We start from the raw sequence: 6,446 nt of genomic DNA, 5'->3' as shown, positions 1-6,446 counted from the left end.
TGCTAACTTGGAAAATATTTGATAATTGCTTGGATTGCAGGGAACTGATTGAGTAGTTCATTAAGTTGTCATTATATTGATATTTATTGTTACTTTCTTGTTTCCCTTTACGCTTCACATTTTATTTCCCTAGAGAATCTTAAATAAAAAATACAAAAAAAAGAGGAAGTGCAATTATCCATAACCAGCGAGATTTAGTTTGAACCAACAGGCCCCTTTACAGGTATAACCACATCAACCATTGGGATATCCATCATCGTTGAGACCCGACTACAGAGGCCTTGGAGTAGTGAGCTCTTCCGAACTCTTTACTTTTCAGGAGAGGTGGTGAGTGTTTGCATAAACTACCTGACTGTTGGTGAGTGTGTCAAAACACCCGTCAACAGAAACTGGCGCTAGAAGGAGGGCCAAGACTAATCCCCTCGTAGGTTAACCACATATGGCACTTCCAAGAGATGGAGTTATTCCCTTTATCCAACCTAACCTCAACAACGAGAAAGATGATATTCTTACTCAACTATATGACTTTGCTTGGGATAATACTAGAAATTACAACCATTGGTTACAAGTATGACAAGTCTTAGACAATGAGAGACAAAAGGCTATACGTATAGAAGCAGAGGCACAAAGACAACTCAATCCTCAGGTGAACCCATGAGAAAATCTGCAACCACCTCCTCAACCAAAAAATTGAGGTACTAAGCTGGATCGTATATCATCTTTCTCTCCTGAGAGATTCCACTGAGTCCTTAGGAGTGGTTCTTCACCATCTGACTTAGTTGAATTAGGGTCTGCCACTAGGAGGAAGAAGAACAAAGCTAAGAAACAACCCTCAACATCCTCACCATTATAGTCATCCATACCCAACGTAAGAGATCAACTGATCCCTAGTCCTCAGCTTATCGCTGCACCTTTTGTGACTCAATGTCCACCGTCACTACCTTCGATGGCCTACTTCAACCAAGACACCACACCACTAGGAACCATACCAGGGGGTATACATGACCTACCTAGAAACCCAGACAAATTTTGCAGCAAATTTTATTATTTAGGGGGTTGAACCGCTGATGAACATATTGAAGCATTCAAAGATGCGGTTGTTCATAATCACATTGAACACCAAGATGTTGTATGTAGACTCTTCCCATATTCACTTGGGGAGAATGAATACAATTTTTACTTAACCTTACCCAAAAAATCCATCACAGGTTGGGACCTCTTGGAGAAGGCCTTCATTGATCAATTCCAAGTGTACGTAGACCCCGGGACACTATATCATCAGTTTGCTTCTCTTAAGAAATTGCCAAATGAGCCATTAACAACTTTTAATACCAGCTTCCAAAGGGCATTCAAGAGGCTACAAGCCCCTTACCAGGTAGCGCCTAACGTAGCCATCGAATCATATCTAAGAGCTATTGACCCTTGGACTGCTATGTTTATTAAAAAGAGTGTTCTTCAAGATCAAATGGATACCTTGGCAAAAGTCTTCACATTAGCAATTAGCATGAATAATGAGCTGAATCAAACCCCAGGAGGGATCGGATATAATTTACCCATAGGGGTGAATCAAGGAAATTACAATCAACTCCCAAGTGTACCCTCCTCTCTACCTATAGGTGCCCCAACGATGAACCTCGTGCCAATCTATGCACCCCAACCTCAGGCAAATCAACAGTTCGCTACTCAAGTGTCGACTTGGCAAAATGGTACCAATACCACCCCCACTCAAACATAATACGTTGGTCAACCGCAAGTCGGAAATCAACAATTTGACAATATGAATTCACAAGTTACTTCAGACTTGAGCCAACTAAAGATGAATCCTCCAGGAGGGTATAATCAATCCCAACCATATAATAATCAGTAGAACTACAATAACCAGAACCAAAATCAAAGGTAGGCCTTGAAGAAAATGATCTCACAAGTTACTTCAGACTTGAGCCAGCTAAAGATGAATCCTCCAGGAGGGTATAATCAATCCCAACCATATAATAATCAGCAGAACTACAATAACCAGAACCAAAATCAAAGGTACAATAACAAACCTTATAATAGGCAATGGAATACGGGTTTGAATAACGATGGAGTGAACCATGATCACCCGGATGCATGGGATAACCCAAACCACACACAAAGTGTTAACCTTGCTGATATGAATCTGCTAACAAATTGGTGCAGGTTGCATGACACAGTTGCCCATTCTAAGGTTAATTATGCTCAGTTCGAGAAAATCATAAGAATTGCTCAAGCTAACTCTCAGCCCAAAGATTGTTCCAATGATGAACTTGATAAATTTAAAACTGTCATGCTGGTTGATAATTTCCTGTGTAAATAATTTCAGGCTGAAGCTGATGGTGAACCATGTGTATATGATGCTCAGGCCTTTCAAACCAGGAACAATTACAATCTTAGGAGTCAAGGCAAGGCTCCATTAATAGAGCCACCTCCCCCGACGGGCGGGTTTGTACCTCCAGACGCTAATGCAAGCAACAATCCTCGTCCTCCTCAAGCTTTCCAAGGAACATGCCCTAGACAAGCTCAAGGGCAAGATTATCTTCTGAAAGGATCATTCGATGTTACTAAGGAGATGGAAAGGACTGCCACTACAATGTCCTTAATGGAAGTATTGAGATATTGCCCCGAACATAAGAGGGCTCTCCTTAGAAAGTTGGAAATGTTAGAATCACAGAGTAATGAGGTTAAGATGGCAGACTTTAATGAAGTCAACGCTAACGTCAGTAGTGATGCAATAGAAAACCCACCATTTTTACTGAGTTTGAAGATATGTGGGAAGAATTTACATAACTATTTGGTAGACTTAGAAGCTTCAGGAAACGTAATGCCCTACTCTATATGCCAGCAACTCGGTCTTCAACCAGTACGTGTAAACAGTAAGGTAGTGCAATTAGACAAAACTGAGGTTAACGTCATTGGAGAATTGAAAGATGTATACATCCAATTAGGCGCCGATCCTCGAATATCTTGCTATATTGACATTCAAGTGGTGGATATTCTAGAAGTATATGGGATGCTCCTCAGTAGGGATTGGTCCAAGACATTGGGAGGATATTTCTCAACTTGTTTTATGTACTTATGGCTTCCATGGAAGGGGGTGAGCAACAAGATCCGAATTGATAGTGAGCCTAAATTGAAGAAATTAGTCACGGATTATGGTGCTCTCAATGAAGTGGCGTTTGATGAAGTAAGCCCTGGATTTTACAGGGTCAATGAGATTCTTACCTTCTCTGCACTAGCCCCTCTTCAACTATTTCAAGCCAACAAGACCGCGTATAGAAGGCGGGTCAAAGAGTTCGCTACAACAGTACAACAAGGAATGTGCTTATTGGGAAACACTATGAAGATACAAGAGTTGTTGCTTCTGAAGTGGTGTCAGATACACCATGAGGAGCACTCAGAAGTTTCATGTATCCCATGTCAGAACGAGATTATGAAATTGATGAGTCCGATTCCATATGAAGAAGATGATCATACCACCAAAATTGAGGGAGGTCAAGGTTTAACTTGTGAAAAATTAGGGCCCCAAACAATTAAATCTATAGATAAGACTACCTTACCTAAAGAATATAACCAGGAGATTCTTGCGGTCGAGATTGTTAAAATGAAGAGGAAGATATTCCTCTAGAGCTTAAGAAGGAAGAAACACAATCCAAACTTCAACCTCAATCGGAACAGGTTGTTCCGAATACTACTGAAGTGTTTATACAACCAAAAATTGAACAACCTCAATTGTCACAAGGTATCGAGCTTGAGAAGCACCAATCCTCTCCGAGCACTAACCTCATCATTGACCCAAAGGTGAAGAATATGAAGAGACCAAAAGATGAAATATGGTTCTTAAAATTTGATGGGTCAAGATCCAAGCAAGGTAGTGGAGCAGGCGTAGAGTTAACCAACCCAAAAGGGAAAACCCTTTTAGCTTCTTACCGACTTCAGTTCCCTTGTACTAATAACATGACGGAGTACGAAGCCTTAATTAGAGGATTACTTTTCGCCCATAAGAAAGGGGCAAAGTGTTTGAAGGTGCAAGGAGATTATGAGTTAGTGGTTAAACAAGTGCGAAGCCAATATGCGTGTCATGACAAAAGGTTAGCAGCGTATCAGAATAGAGTGTGGGATCTAATTGAATATTTTGAGGCTTTCGATATTCAATTGGTACCTAGGAAAGTAAACGGAATACCTGACGCGCTGGCCGTAGCTGCTAGTACACTAGAACTAGTAAGCCAATCCCCTTTAAAGAAGTTCTTGGTGGAATTAATCTCTGCACCTGCTGTACCTGATAATATAAAACATTTCCAAGTCTTTCGGGATGATGCCCACATATTAGCCTATCTCGCCAATTCAGAGGCTTTTGAAGATCAAATTATCGATGAGGAAGACAAATCGGATGATCTTAATAACGAAGGTGATGTGGATATTTTGGATTTACCGACTAATGTTATTCTTAAAGGGATGGTCACCTTAGAGAAACTCTTTGATTCAGACCCTAGAGCAAAAGAGAGATTAACAACAGATTCAGATGTCAGAAAATACGAGCCCCATAATATTGGTCCGGAAGGACAAGAGAGAATTGTCTATATTGGGAAGATTTGCACTCAAAATGAAAGAGCAAAATTGATACAGATCTTGAAAGAGTTCATTGATGTAATAGCATGGGGGTATGAAGATTTAAAGACATTCGATACAACAATTATCACCCATGTGATTCCCCTAAAACCTAACATAGCCGTTCCGACAAAAGCAACATCCGGTCAATGCACTAATAGAGCCCTTGATCTTCAAGGAAGTGCAAAAGTTACTTTCCACTAAGATAATTTTTCCGGTATGACATTCTACTTGAGTTGCTAATTTGGTACCAGTGCGGAAAAAGAATGGAGAAATACGGCTTTGCGTGGACTTTCACATTCTCAACAAAGCCTCCGAGAAAGATAATTACCCACTCCCTTCTTTGGATGAAGTACTACAAATAGTGAATGGTTCACAAATGATGTCGTTTTTAGATGGTTATTCAGGATATAACCAGGTATTAGTAAATTATGAAGATCATATGAAGACAACGTTTACAACGAAGTGGGGAATGTATGCGTATAAAAGAATGCCATTTGGGTTAATTAATGCTGAGGAAATCTTCTAGCAAGCGATGGATACAACCTTCAAAGAACTTATTGGAAAATGCATTATTATTTATATGGACGATTTGACGATATTTTCCAAGGTCAGAGAAGACCACCCAGACCACCTCACAAATGTATTGGAGAGATGTCGGAGATATGGGATTTCCCTTAACCCTAAGAAATGTGTGTTTGGAGTGGCTGAAGGAAAGCTACTTGGCCACATAATCTCTGAGAGGGGGATATCTATAGACCTAGATCGGGTAGAAGCATTATTAAAGTTACAAATGCCCGACAGTAAAAAGGAGATGAGATCTTTCTTTGGGAAGATCAACTTTGTTAGAAAGTTTATTACTGGGTTTGTAGAGATAGTCAAACCCTTGAATGAAATGATGAAGAAGGATGCTAAGGTCGAATGGACAACTGAAGCAAAAGAGGCTTTCACCCAGATCAAGAAATCCATTGCCAAAGCTCCTGTACTAACTATCCTTGATTACACGCTACCATTTTACATATATTCTTTTGCTTCGCTACACTCAGGAGTGATGGGAATGGGTATGGGATAGACTAGCCTAGTCTATGCTCTTTGATCCTCTCCTTGGATCACCAGGTGTTCCAACCACACCCTAGGGTCTCTAGGACTTCCCTTGCTTTTGGAATCCCCTGACCTTGCCCAATCCACCCACCAACAACCTGTGATACTTCTCTTAAGGTCTCACCTACTCACAAGCTTAAAAAACCCTCACATAGGCTAATAAGGGTTTAGCTCTTCCCACACCTTCTTAAGTCCTAGCAAGGATAGGATAGGTCTTTGACATAGTTCTCCATCCATTCATGTTCCCCCAAGAGGTTTTGACCTTCCTATTTGTTACCGATCTCACTATTTTGCTTCTTTCCTACAAAATAGGGCTACAAGGAATGTGCCCAATTAGGCCTCCATTCCGGACTTTTAGGGCTCCCTCTTACAAACGATGCCCAAACTTGTGAAACTTCCCAAAGGGACTGCTATTCATTTGGAAAAGGCTCAAACATTTTCTTGGTTTTGGGCCTCCAAGTATCCGTACACTGCCCTAGGTGAATTTAGGGGTTTTTGAGGGTTTTTATGAGGGTTTTTAGGCCTGCCAGGGTCACAGTGATGGTTTGTTGTCTTCACCACCTTGTATGGATTGGTGGAAGCTCCTCCTTCTCACAAATGGTTCTCCACAAACCCCTCCACAACTCCTCCAAAGGGTGCCTCCCTTCTTTTCCTTCCTTGCTCTCACAGACGTCTACAACCTTAACCCTTCCTAGCCGGGCACAGTCTAGTCTCGCCTAGGA

Source organism: Cryptomeria japonica, chromosome 10 (assembly GCF_030272615.1).
Source record: "Cryptomeria japonica chromosome 10, Sugi_1.0, whole genome shotgun sequence".
NCBI lineage: Eukaryota > Viridiplantae > Streptophyta > Pinopsida > Cupressales > Cupressaceae > Cryptomeria > Cryptomeria japonica.
The sequence above is the reverse complement of the archived record's forward strand: the minus strand, read 5'-3'. Positions refer to the sequence as shown.